Genomic DNA, 15,316 nt, shown 5'->3' with positions numbered 1-15,316 from the left:
CTACGCCGTGAATCCATTCCCTACCAAGCAGCAGGTTGTAGTTGGCTTTCGAAGCGATGACTATGAACATCGTAGGTCTTGTTATGGTTCCTACAGTTAAGTTCACTTGGATGACTCCCATAGTTGTTCCTATCTTCCCTTCGTAATTTGACAGCACCATGTTGTGGGGCTTCGCGTCCGAATCGTCTTTTCCAATCTTCTTCAGCATGTAGTGGGGCATCAAGTTCACTGCCGCTCCCCCGTCCACCAGTATCTTGTTCACGCCGACATTTTCCACCTTTCCTTTTATAAATAGAGGTTTCAAATGCGCTTTCATGGAGTCGTCTGGTCTTTCAAAAAAAGCGTTCTGCTCTTCGACGCATCCGTTGTTCATTACATAGTAGCAGACGGGCTTGTGTGCCATTGTTTCTTCCTCCATTTCGTCTCCTTCATCCTCAATTTCCATGACTCTATCATAGTCTCTAGGGAGAACAGAGACCACGTTGCAAATCACGTTGAAGGATGCCTCAGAGTCAGAGTTAAAACTGTCGGTTACTTCATCGTCTTCCTGCATCTTCTCTTTCGACGCCACCGATTCGACAACTCTGCTAGGATTGATCTGGAGGGGAGTCTCTTTCCTGCTCCTTGTCTGACGATTGTTGCTAGATTCTGCTTCGTTTGGACCATTCATGTTCTTTTTCGCCATCTCTATTTCTGCCCTCTTCTGCCGTTGGAACCTCCTCCATTGGGACCTGGACATGGGATTTTTGCCTTTGTAATTCTCTGACGGGTATGGTCTTGGCTTGTGTTTTTTCATTTCCTTCTTGCCCTCCATCGACGCGCCTCTCTGGACCTCGAACTTTCCCCATTTCTTCTGCCCCTGGGCGTCCCTAATGGGTTGAACCCATTTGTCGTCTGTGGCTTTGTCAGATGGTTTGTAGGTGTTCTGGCGTCTCTCTCCGTGCCTCCACTGGTGGTGATCACCTCTTCTTGGGTCGTATCTCACTGCTCCCCAACTCTCTTTCCTTTTGGTCTTATCCACCGCTTCCAGGTTGGTTGCTGCCTTCCTGTCGAAGACTGCGCTGCAGCGTGGGCACAACATTACTTCGGTTTTCATCCTTTGGCATCTCTTGATGAATTCCATTAAGTTTTCCTCCTCTCTAGGGTACGCCAGCCTTTGGTATTCTTTCTGACGGCGATCTTCACCCTCTTCGACCTGGTCCTTCTGAGATATTTCTACCATATTTACCCCAACATTTCGTTCGTCGGCGATGCTCAATTCGTTCATCTTCCTGATGAGCCTCTCTTCTTCGCCTTCGACGCCTTTTGGTGTCTGGTCGAACTCTTTCTCTGGGCAGCAGCACCAAGATATGGTCCTGGGACCATGTTTGCAACAGCATTTGTTCCAATTCCTTCTGGGGTCTTCCATTGTCCTACGCAGAATCCCACTGATCATGGGCTTCGACGGACCGTTAGCGGCTTCCGCTTTGATTTTTGTGATTTCTTCACTGAAAGGCCCCATGGTGTTGACGCAGTTAGCGATATCACCTTTCTTCGTTTTGTTAGAATCAAGGCCTTCAGCAGCCTTGTTTTCAATCGCTGGGTCTTCAGTAACCCTCTCCTTCGTATTAGGGGCATGCTCCATTTCGTCGACTGTTTCCTCATTGTTTTCTGAAGAAGCATCTCCCCAACCGCTTGGTTGGATTGTGTTGATGTCGATCTGGGAGCTTGCCGACGCGTTGTACTTCACAAGATAATCATATTTTCCACTTGGCTGTCCCAAGCGGTCCCAATTCTCCTCTTGTCGAAACTCCACATTCTCGACAGCATTGTCACCGTCCTTCTTGTCGAAACCTTCAGTAGTTTCTATTCCTCTCTGGCTTGCGAGATCATCAGCAATCTCGACCATGTTGACATTTGCGTCGAAGCTTCCAGGGGCTTCCACCATTTCCAAATTGCCATCAGGAGCAACTTTGGCCTCCACCATGTTTACGACGGATGGTTCAGCGTAGTGGGCTTCGACCGCTTGCATAGGATTCGAGTCGATCTTCATTTGTTGTTTTGGTTTGTCACCAAACTTGAGCCTTCCATCACGGATAGCATTTTGCACGAGATCCCTGAAAAGGAAACAACGAGACGTCTTATGGCCCAGAAAATTATGGTATTTACAAAAACCTCTCTTTTTCTGTTGTTCCACAGGCGGTTCTTTAGCGCCTGGTGGTTTTATTAATTGACCATCTTTAACCAACAGATCGAAGATTTCGTCACATTTAGTAATGTCGAACGTATAAGTCCTTTTGGGGAACTTATCGTTGGCTTCGACTGGGTTCCCGTTCGACGGCGTTAGTACTTTACACGAATAAGGCGGGCCTTGTTTTAGTTCTGCTAGGTCGATTTCCTGTTCGTCGAAGCTACTTGGTCCGTCTTCGTCGAACTCATCATCTTGGCGAACCCCTACGTAGGCTACCCTCTCTTTTTTATTCTTATTTGCCCTGAATTTTTCGTCCCTTAATCTTTCGACCTGTCTTACTCTATCCGCTAATTGTGCCATATCCCTCAGATACTGGGTATCTAGTTTCTTCCTTATAGAATAGTCTAGTCCCCCTGCGGCCATTTCGACCAACTCATGTTCTGGCACAGGGGTAAAACATCTAGCCTTTAGCAATCTGAACCTATTTAAATAATCATCTATTGGTTCGGAGTGTTTTCTCTTGACACTGGCTAATTCTTTCGGACTTATTTTCGTTTGTCCCATGTAGAATTGTTCATGGAACAGCCTTTCTAATTGGGTCCACGTGTATACTGAGTTTGCAGGCAAAGATGTAAACCAAGTAAACGCGTTTTTTGTTAAGGAACTAGGGAAATATTTTATTTTCAAATTTTCGTTACGGGCTATCTCCCCTGCCTCGATCAGGTAACGTGCCACATGTTCTATAGTGGACTCACTAGTGTCCCCTGAGAACTTTGTGAACTTAGGGACTTTCCACCTTGGTGGCAGTTCTTCTTGCAGAATGTATTCTGATAGTGGGGATGCGTAACTAGGCCTTTGTAAACCCATGTTCATTCCATTTTGTGCCATTATCGTTTCGACCATGGCTGCCAAGTTGTTTTCGACAGGCGGATTATCATACCGTATCCGTTGTTGCAATACAGCATCCGCGTCCTGGCCTCTCTGGATTACTATCCTTCTAGGCTCTTGTGGAATGGGGATTTCGACACGAGGCTGTTCGACTACATCCTCTTGGTCTCTGACGTTCGTTTGAGGATTGTCTAACGGTATCTGGTTTATCGTAGGCTCTTCCTGGACCGCTACCGCTGGGTTATGAATCACTTGTTCTCTGTGTCGAGTTTGAGGGACTCCAAAGAAATCAGCAATGCGCGTCATTTGCGCTGCCAATACTTGGTTTGTTTGAGTGGTGTTCTGTATCAGTGGATTAAACACCGCTCCCATTTGTTGCGTCAACATTTGGACCATATCATGATTACTCTCGTCCATCTGCTGTCTAATCACTTGCGCCGAATTATTTGTTATCGGCGGCACGTAAAATGGTTGTTGATTCAATCTACTCATGTTTCCACCATATCCTGACCCTTGTAAGGGTGAAGACACGTTGGCCATCGAATCTGAATATATTAACGGGGAGTTATGTAAATTTGCCATCACCGAAGTTGGCATTCCGAAGGGTTGTTCCCTACCAGGCGGAGGCATAGTGAAATTCGTTACAAAAGGCCTAGAAGTGTTTCCCACAGGGGGGGGGGGTGTCCCAATGGGCATTTGTTGTGCCCTGAAGGACGAACTAGGCGCGTTTTGCGACATCGAAACCGCTGGTATCGACCCCGCTGACGAAGGTACAACCTCTGACACAGGGACCGATCCTATATTGCCTTCTGTCGAAGGGACAGGGTTAGATACTGGGATGGATTCGTTAGGATTATTTGGCTGGTTCGCCATTTTCCTTACTCTTGTTCTTTTAGGTAATTCTACTTCGGATACGGCTAATTTACCGCTTCTCAGTCTCATACAAATGAAGAGCAGATTTTGACTAGCGATTATCTAACTTTCTAAATTTTTTGCACTGTCCCACTGGGCGTGCCAATTTGTTCGCTGTGAAATTTGGCGAACAACCTCTGGTTTACCAAAACTTGTAGAATTGGGTCACTTGCAGGATCAACCACACAAATCCTAGGACATGTGCAAATCTGATGGTCTTGAAGATGTCTAAAATCGCTTTTGAATATTTCATTCCTGTTCTCTAAGCGTTTTACGTCGAAATGTGTTGATTACAATGTTAAGTGGATGTAAATTTAACAAGATAAAGTAAATGGCGGAAAATAACTGATGAAACGTAAAGTGTCGAAAAGGATAAAGTGCAGAAAGATAAATGACTGGAAAGCATAAAAGAGATTTGTAAAGAATTTTAGACTTTATAAAATAAACTTTGAAAGAATTGGTGTTTGTTTACACATACATTTTCCAAATATGACTCTTTTCTCTCACACGGGTACTTTGAGTGTTTTCAGGAATTTTGCATATAGTAATTCTTCACACCCTTTTTAGATAATAACTACCCTATATATACATAAATAACATAACTGTCATTAACGACTAAATCCTAAAACTACGACACATGGCTTTCCTCCTTTCGCCAGATGCTTCCACGCGTCTTCTGCCAAACGTCACAACCTTTTAAATCCAAATTTACTTTTAAGTCGAAATGACGTCTTCCTTCAGGATTTTGTCGAATTACCAACATACTGCAATGTCTTCCGTATTTTGTCGAAAATACCTTTCTAGTTGCAAATATCTTTGTCGAAATGACGAAACCTCCATTTTGTCGAAGTGTCGAACCATACTCTTTAGTCAAATTGTTTCAACCCCTGTCATCGTTTGTCGAAAACATCACTTCCCACACCAAATCTCATGGCGTCGAAAACGCACGTATACAACTCCAAAGGTGCATTTGTTCGGGTTCAATCTCAACTTGTATTTCTTCAGCCTCTCAAACAGTTTGTATAAATGATCGAGATGTTCTTCTTCAGTATGAGACCTGGCTATCATATCGTCCACATATACTTCTATTTCATGATGGATCATGTCATGGAACAAAACCACCATAGCACGCTGGTACGTTGCTCCTGCGTTCTTTAAACCAAACGGCATTACTTTATAACAGAAGGTGCCCCATTGCGTCACAAACGTAGTCTTCTCCATGTCCTCAGGTGCCATTTTGATCTGGTTATAACCCAAGAATCCATCCATGAAGGAGAATATCTTGTGTTGAGCGGTGTTGTCTACCAGAACATCAATGTGTGGCAGTGGGAAATCATCCTTGGGACTCGCTCTATTCAAATCTCTGTAATCCACACACATTCGCACCTTACCATCCTTCTTTGGCACTGGTACCACATTAGCAACCCATTGAGGATAAGAAGTAACCGCCAGAAAACCAGCATCGAATTGTTTCATGACTTCGGCCTTGATTTTCTCGGACATTTCAGGACGCATGCGACGAACCTTTTGCTTAACAGGACGACAATCTTCCTTCGTCGGCAAACGATGCACTACTATATCGGTATCCAGCCCTGGCATGTCTTCGTAAGACCAAGCAAAAATCTCCACATAGTCATGTAGCATCTGAATCAATCTTTCCTTGATACTGCTTTCTAAGCCTGCTCCTATTTTGACTTCTCTCTTGTCCACCTCGGTACCCAGATTTACAGTCTCAACTGACTCCTCATGCGGCTGTATAGTCCTTTCTTCTTGTAGTAACAGTCTGGCAAGTTCTTCAGGTACTTCACAATCTTCCTCACTTCCATCTTCGGCTCGGTAGATCGGATTTTCAAAGTCATAATGAACAGTAGTAGAACTATTATCAACAGGATCCAGAGTGGATAGGGATCTGCAATTCGTTACGTGCGTGTGTGTAAGAAAACATAGCTTGTTTGAAAGATAATAGGAAAGACAAAGAGCGCAATATTTGAATGCAAAACATCCATTGATTTATTGAATATAAATATGCTTATGAAAATGACAAAACCCCTAACAAATTAGCCATTGTGCCTCGGGCATAGACACAATGCTTTAAGAAGTTTGATTGTAAAAGAAAATTAAAATTTGCAATTCTAGAATAAACAATAACAATTACTCCTGACTAAAGGAAATCGGGATAATGTCTTCAGTCTTCCAATTGTTGAGTCCGTCACCAATTGTTGGGAAAATCCAGCTATCCAAGTCGCAATCACTATCAGCATCTTCCATAGCATTAATCTGATTTTTGACTATCTTTCCAGAGTTAAACCCCAGGCCAGCTTTATCAGACTTGTACGGTACATTGATCAGTTGACCCCAACCAGCACGATCACCATTTTCAATCGCGGCTTGAGCATCTTTCAGAGAGATCATGACAGGGGGAGCACGAACAACCTTGGGCACAAGGGGAGTTGGCTTAAGGACAGGACTGGGTGGAGGAACCACTTCAAATGACTGAGAAGGAGTCTCAAAGAATTCACCATCCATCTCGACGTATTTGAAGGCTTGCACACTACTGACAATATACTCTTCTTCTCCACATACAGTGACAACCATGCCTGCTATTGGATACTTCAGCTTTTGATGAAGCGACGAAGCTACCGCACCTGCCCCATGGATCCAAGGGCGCCCCAACAAGCAGGAGTAGGCGGGACGAATGTCCATCACGTGAAAAGTAGTGTTGAAGACTTGAGGTCCTATCTTGATAGGGAGAACCACTTCACCATAGACAACACTCTTCGCACCATCGTAAGCACGCACCACAACATCACTAGGTTTCAGTTCAATGCCTTTGTAGTCAAATTTATCGAGTACAGCTTTCGGGAGCACATTCAAGGAAGAGCCGTTGTCGATCAACACGTGAGCCAGGGTGATCCCCTCACACTCGATGGAGATATGCAGAGCTTTATTGTGATTCTTTCCTGCTGGCGTCAGGTCAGCATCGGAAAAGCCTAGGCCATTGTCAACAGTCAAATTAGCAACATAATGTTCGAATTGATCGACGGATGTTTCTTGAGGCACATGAGCGGTCTTCAAGAATTTCATCAATGCATTGGCATGGGATTCAGAGGATAATAACAAGGACAACATTGAGATTTTAGACGGAGTATGCCCCAATTGTTCCACTACATCAAAATCGCTCTTACGGATGATTTTCAGCATCTCTTCCATTTCCTGTTTGGCAACATCTTCAGAAGTAACTTCGACCGATGTCTCTGACTGAGGAGGATTGACTGGTCTTTTTCCTCGAATTTCGGGAGCGGGAGGTGAGATTTCTGGGGAGTAGATCCTTCCACTTCGAGTAACTTTACTAGTCCCCACAATATCATTAGGATTAGCAGAACTACCAACCTGCTTTATGCCATGGATGTAAACGTCGCCTCCATAGTTCCACGGAATAGCTTTGCTGGAGGAATATGGCACGGGGCCAGGTGCGGTAATAATCAGGGGAGCCACTTTGGGCTCAGCGGTAATCTTCACAGGCACTCTAGTAGCGGTAATCTTCACTGGAGCTTTGGACCTAGCAATCACAGATACCTCTTCAATAGAGTTGTCCACCTTAGGAACCCTTTCAAATAGAATTGTACGATCATCCATCAGCCGTTGAATGCCGTTCTTCAACTTCAAACAATCATTGGGTCGGAGTACACAGAGATCGCAATCTTCAGCACAACCTGGAAATAAACCAGCTTGCAATAAATTCTTCTTAACGATCAGGAGAGGAGATGCTAAATCAGCAACGTCAGTAACATGAGAATTGTCGTCCACAACATTAACATTCTGGTCATGATTAGGCATAGGTGCTGTGATGACATTGGGGGTCGCCGGAGGATCAAATTCAATTTCCCCAGCGTCGATCATATCCTGAATCTTGTTCTTCAACAACCAGCAATCATTCGTATCATGCCCGGGGCTATCGGAGTGATAGGCACACCTGGCGTTGGGATTATAACGAGGAGAAGTAGTGTTGGGATTTGCAGGAGGGCCTCTGAGGGTAATCAAATTGGCCTTTAACATACTCTGCAGTGCTTGGGTTAAAGTCATATTGATCTTGGTAAACTGTCTTCTCGACCTGTCTTGTCTGTGTTGGAAGTTCTGAGATGGCGGTGCGGCAATTGTAACTGCCCCAATAGTATGGTCACGATTCTTCTTGTTATGCTTCCTCTCACTGTACACAACATTTGATTCATTCTTTCCCTGATAGGACTTTTTGGTGCTTGCAGAAGTAGCTGCCTGTATCTTTCCACTTCGAATGCCGCTTTCAACCCGTTCACCTGTCAAGATAAGTTCAGTGAAACCTGACGAGGAACTTCCCAGTAGATGGCTGTAGAATGGGCCAGTCAGTGTACCCATGAACATGTCCACTAACTCTCGATCAGTCATAGGGGGTTTGACTCTGCCAGCCAAATCTCTCCACTTTTGAGCATATTCTTTGAAACTTTCTTTAGAGCCCATAGTCATATTTTGTAGCTGTAGCCGAGTAGGCGCTAACTCAGAATTATACTGGTAGTGCTTGTAGAAAGCTGTTGCTAAATCAGTCCATGTGCGGATGTTAGAGCTCTCAAGTTGATAATACCACTCTAACTGTGTGCCAGACAGACTCTCTTGGAAGAAATGGATCCACAGTTTCTTATCAGTAGTGTGCGGCTGAATCTTTCTCACATAAGCCCTTAGATGCATCTGAGGACAAGAGGCACCATCATACTTAGTGAAAATGGGAACCTTGAATTTGCGGGGAATGACCACATCAGAGACCAGACCCAAGTTTTCGAAATCCAGACCGGGCACTTTCTGCCCCTCCATAGCTAGCATACGTTCTTCCAGCAACTTGTACTTATCATCCTTCGGAGAGTACTGTTCATGTTCATAATCTTCATCGTCGTCCTCAGAATTGACGAGATTAGGATTCTCATCTTCCGAATCATTCTCGGTCTCTTCTTCTGAATCCTTCGGAATTCTAATCTTGACTCCTGTAACCTGTCCCTTAAGCCTTCTCCCCGGGTTGATGTAACCCACAGGTTTCTGGTCCTTCTTCTTCTCCATCAAAAGAGCTTTCAGTTCTTCCTGCCCCTTAGATAAGCTCAGCATCATTTCCTGGAATTGAGCATTCTGGGCCTGGAGATCTTTGACAGTTTGTTCGAGAGCCATTGTTCAATCTGTTTGAATCTGCTGGAATCTGTTTGATAGGAAAATCGTGAGAACACTGATCCTTTAGAATACCTGTTATGCGATGCAATGCAATGTATGAAATGTTTTCAAGGACTTTCGGGATTTAACTTTGCATAAACTAACAAAAAGAGCTTTTTTTTTTCTTTTCTCTTTTGTTTTTGCTTTTGTTTTTGTTTTTTTTTTAGCAGAGTTAAATCCCTAAATCCTTGAAATGGTTAGTACAATGCCATGATGTTATGATGTTATGTTGTTAGATAAATAACAAGCACAAGCAAGTCACACAACAATCATTCCTAGGTTTTAAGGCTTGCGTGAGTTCCATAGGTAAATACCCTCCCCACTGAAGTTTGGTTGGTTCAACCTGTCTTAGAATAGTAACCGGGTTCTAGAAGGATCTCAAATCATTGACCTTTCCTTAAGTCCACTTCAGTGCAACACCAAGTGGTTGACCGAAGCTTCCCTAAAGTCCAATCTCAAAGAGTGTAGTATCGAGTCTCAACCAACTCCAGTCGGAACCGAAGCCAGTTATCTCACTACTTTCTAATGGCCAGGATGAGTCAATTAGGGTTCTAAAGGTCTGGTTAATGCTTTTATGACACCACGCGAATGCCAAATATTTCCTCAACTAACATGAGGAACATCAGGACATCCAAAGTTCCACATTAACCGTAGCCATCATTTTGACCATTCCAATATACGCCGGACAGTCGCGATGATCTCTTGCTACTTACCTAAGGTACACTAGATCCGGGTGTAGGATCTTTCACTCAAGCATAACATACCCAAGCAATCCCTTAAAAATAAATCAGACAAATTGAATAAGTGATCTTGTTTTTAAGGTAACCTCTCTTTTTAAATATTTAGGCTCCCCAGCAGAGTCGCCAGTTCTGTCATACGGTGAACTGGACTTTTTGTGTTTTTTATCGCAATGTCGCGGTTAGCAAGAGTCGCCACCGACTTTTCTTTTATCCAATAAGGAAAGGTGGAAAAGAACAGGAAAGACCTTAATTTAGATTTTGGGTTCGGGAGGTACGTTATACAAAGGGAAGGTGTTAGCACCCTTTGTATCCATGGTTATCCATGGGCTCTTAATTGCTCGATCACTTATATTATTTTTGTCTGAAAAAAAAGTGTTTGTGAATTGTTTGGAAAATTGTTTTTGGAAAGCGAATTTAACTTTGTAATGATTCTTGTATGAATATATACAAAGTAGTTATCTCGTTTAGTTTTGGAAATTGTTTAGAAAAATATAACTCGGTAATGATTCTAGTATGAATATATACCAAGTGGTGATTTTCTAAAGATATTTTGAAAGGTGTGAGGTGTGAAAATTGTTTTTAGATTGTGAGCCAACAATTAAGAGTTATACCGACCCAAGGTCTTTATGAGCATTTCCTATCCTTATGAGGGTAAAACTGTCCTTATTATTGAGAAATAAGTAGTTTTATCCTTTGGATGTTTAAGGGTCATCGTAGGGTCATCGATAGGTCATTGAAGGCAACAGTTACGAGGATATCTTAGCGTTCGAAGGGACTATCATCTTTTAACCGTAGGCAACATCGGAGGGTCATCGAGGGACAAAGTTGTATATTCGAAGGCAACATCCGAGGGACTATAATTTATTTTATGATGATTTAACCGAAGGGTCTTTGCTAAGGGTATCCCCACGTTCGCGGGACATGACCGTAATATCGTAATCGTAAGGCAACAAAGAGAGGTCCAAGATCACTTATTCAAAGGCAAAGTTTTTACAATTAATTATATAATTAGGATGAAACTCCACATTAAAATTATTAAAAATAATATATTAAAAAATTAATACATTAGAAATTAATACATTAAAAATTAATTTAGGGTGAAACTCCACAAGGGTATCCCACAAATAAAGTGGAATACCTAGCCAATAACCTTTTCCTGGGATATGTGAACCTTTACGAAACTCAAAAAAAAAAGAAACATGTCAGGACACCAAATCAGGGTGCAATCGAAGATTACACCGGAGAAATATCACAACAATAAATAGGATAGGATGAATAATGCATGGCTATGATAAAACATAAAAAAAAAAAACAGAATAGAAAAGTCAGCTACTGTCTCGTTCGCCTCTGCCTCGCCTAGCGAAGGCCAGGCGAATACTCGCCCCAGGCTCGCCTAGCGAGGTGCTAGCGAGCGGCCACGGATTTTGAATTTGAAAACAGCCCCATGTTAGGAACTTTGAATTTTATGGCATTTTATCACAGGAATAACATGATCAAACATTCAGGGTATTCAGGCATATTTAAATTCCCATACGAAAGCAAATTATATATCAACATTTAATCATGATGCATTATATATGTAGATATGGCCAATTGAAAGTATAAACAATAGAGATACGCAAACCTGTTTGCCAATTCAAGGTTGAAGGGATTGACCACTTGTAGTATCAGAATAAGTTAGGCAGCGGGAATTGGACGGCGATGGCTTCGGTGCAGATGGGCTGCCTTCAGGGTTTCTTTACTCTGAATTCTCCGGGTAGGCAGGGTTCCTATGCCAAAACTTCTATTCGTTCTTCTCTGTTCTCCTCCTCCTTTTTTTTTCCAGTGAATCTCCCAGTGTAACTCCAAGTGTCCTTTCCTCTACTGAAACTTCAGTATTTATAGACTGATTTCGTGGGTAATCGGCTTGGAATGAGGGAGACCCAAGTCCAAAATAATTTGTTATATTTTATTTATTTATTTTAATTATTTAATTAATTAATTAAAAAAAATTCTCTTTTTTTTTTTTTTTTTTTTTTTTTTTTTTTTTTTTTTTTTTTTTTTTTTTTTTTTTTTTTTTTTTTTTTTTTTTTTTTATACTGAAGTGCTGGTATTTATAGTGATAATGGTGACCTAATGGGCTCAGAATGAAGCCCGAAATTTTTGTTGTCTGTCAGCTTCGCTAGGCGAGCGCGTAGCGAACAGGCCAGTTTGGGCCATTTTCTGGATTGAGCCATCCGTGAGCTGGGCCTTTGTTTCTTCAAGATCAGTGTTATATATGAGTCGGAATGCCTTGCAAAATGTCTTGAAATATTAATGGGCAAATTTTGGGGTATGACACACATCTATATATATATATATATATATTTAGATTACTTAAACAATAAGAAACCTAAAAAATATCTAACATAAATTAATAATTATATTTAGATTACTTAAACAATAAGAAACCTAAAAAATATCTAACATAAATTAATAATATATATTTAGATTACTTAAACAATAAGAAACCTAAAAAATATCTAACATAAATTAATAATATATATTTAGATTACTTAAACAATAAGAAACCTAAAAAATATCTAACATAAATTAATAATATATATTTAGATTACTTAAACAATAAGAAACCTAAAAAATATCTAACATAAATTATATAAATTTTATATTTATATAATAATAATAATAATAAACTAATATAATATTAATCCTAATTAAATAAACTAATTAACAACTAAACACAATTAATATTAAGCACAAATAATATTAAACGGCACACGATTAAAATACGATAAAATCGAGCGACACGAACGCGATAAAAACGATGACAATTTGCACAGTAAAACAGACAAATTGATAAAACCAATAAACCAGTAAACCGGTAAACTAGTAAAATCAACAACACGGCTCAAACAGACTCGATTAAATCACACGGCACAACACGTAATTAAATAAACACCCTAGGCAATAATAAATCAACACGACATCACGAAAACGCTGACAAACACAATCACAAATAATCGGACAATACGAAAACTCTAATATATTCGAAATACAGTCAAAATACCGACAAACAAACAATTAAATAGATAAAAACGCACAAAACCTAATCGAAGCGATGCCACGCACAACAGAGATAAGCGAGATAAATACGAGGCAACGATATCGGCCAGGTTTTGCTAAAACAACGAAATACAACACGGTAAGCAACGAAAACACACAAAACCTAATCAAACCAGTTGTCACGCGAAGTTTAAGAAATTGAGATGAATACGAGACAACGAGATTAATCAAGATGTGGTCAACAAAGCCAAAGTCAAATTTTGGGGTGCGACAGATGCCCCTATTTAATTAACTTAGGCCAGATAGCCGGAGGCTATCGAATGGCGTAAGGTAATTAAATATGACAAACGCCCCAAAATTTGGCTCACTATGCATGATGCAAAAGACAGACAGACACAGAGACACAGGAGTGCAAACTCTACTGGGGACGGACATACACCGACTCAATGAATGAAGGTAAACACTGAGAATACTCAGCTGGGGAAGATTCACTACCTATTCATAGATGGAAAATAGGAGGAAAAGAGATATCGACTCAATGTTGACGATACATCACTATCTCATAGATGAAAGTGGGAAAAGATCAATATAACAAGAGTACTGATGTGACAGTACATTACCAACTCAAAGATGGAGGTAACAGAAAAGATGAATACCAACTCAAGGATGAAGGTATAACAAGGGCATAATAAAAATCGAACTGCGTTGACTCATGGTTGACAGCTCACTACCCACTCATTGATGAGGTAAACAGGACATGCCAACTCAAAGTTGAAGGCAAGCTTCAAAAGATTGATAATAACACTGCTAGGGAAATCAAATTCCAACTCATTGGTGATGGTTTAGATGAAGAATCAGATCTAAGGATCATTGTGCAGACTTACAGTTGAATGCACACTACCAACTCATTGATGAGGTAGACAGAGAAATGCCGACTCAAAGTTGAAGGCAACCATCGATTCATTGACAAAGGTGTTTAAAAGAATTTAGAACATATTTTCCTGGAGATGTTTATCATTACCGACTCAAAGATGACGGTGGAAGGACAAAATGTACCTAACTCATAGATGAAGGTACTCCATCAACTCAAAGACGAAGATGGAATCAGAAGTTATCTGTGCAGACTCAAAGATGAAAGCACACTATCAGTTCAACAAGGATCAAACATACCCTACTCATAGATGAAGGTACTCCATCAACTCAAAGACGAAGATGGAATCACAGGAAAATGTGCGAACTCAAAGATGAATGCATATTACCAGCTCATAGATGAGGGCTCACTATGTACCTAAATCATAGATGAAGGTACTCCATCAACTCAAAGACGGAGATGGAAACATAAGAAAATTGTGCTGACTCAAAGACGAAAGCACGTTACCAGCTCAAAGATGAAGGTAACAGGATAAAGTGTACCTAACTCATAGATGAAGGCATTCCATCAACTCAAAGACGAAGATGGAATCAAAAGAAACTTGTGCAAGCTCAAAGATGAATGCACACTACCAGCTCATAGATGACGGTACTTCACCAACTCAAAGACGAAGGTGGAATCAAAAGGAATTTGTGCTAAACTCAAAGACGAAAGCACGCTACCAACTCAAAGTTGCAGGTAGAACCATGGAACTTTCTGTGAGGATGTTATCAACTCATAGATGGAGATAGTAATTAATTTATCCGAGGGGTAACAAAGGTTACCACTCATGGATGTAGGTAACTCAAGTTTGTAACGGGTACCAACTCAAAGATGAAGGTATAAAGGACTTGGACACAATATTTGTCATGTCTGTTTTACTGAATGAGAGTCACAAAGACTATATTGTTGCCTTCTTTTACTGGCAATTTCTGAGCTTTATCTGGAGACACGAGGTTCAAACTAGGATAGAACTTAGAATGAAACGGTCAAACAAGACTTCAACTGAAGAGGAATGAACTCATCAGGATTTACAACTGAAACAACCATCTTCCACGAGGCATAGATCTCTGTGGGGAACATGACCAATAAAAGGTATTTTGCTGCTTATGAGGATACTCTATATGGAGAGATTGACTCAACCCACAATACAAACAAGGAAACAAGGTGCATATGAATGCAAGCATGATATGTCATAGATATGCATGAATATTTAGTAATGAATGCATGATGGACAGACAAAACTAGGAATAACTAAAAATGTTAACAGCTGCATAAGGACTTGCTGGAGATTTGCACTGAGACTCGCTAGGGAGTAGTACAAAGACTTGCTGGGGAATTGGTACAAGAGCACCATATCCAGGTTTCTTTAAAAGTCTGTCTCTGCTGAGGATTCCGTAGAAGAATGGAGACGCCTTCTACTTCAAA

This window comes from Lathyrus oleraceus, chromosome 4, assembly GCF_024323335.1.
Source record: "Lathyrus oleraceus cultivar Zhongwan6 chromosome 4, CAAS_Psat_ZW6_1.0, whole genome shotgun sequence".
Taxonomy (NCBI): Eukaryota; Viridiplantae; Streptophyta; class Magnoliopsida; order Fabales; family Fabaceae; genus Lathyrus; species Lathyrus oleraceus.
The sequence above is the reverse complement of the archived record's forward strand: the minus strand, read 5'-3'. Positions refer to the sequence as shown.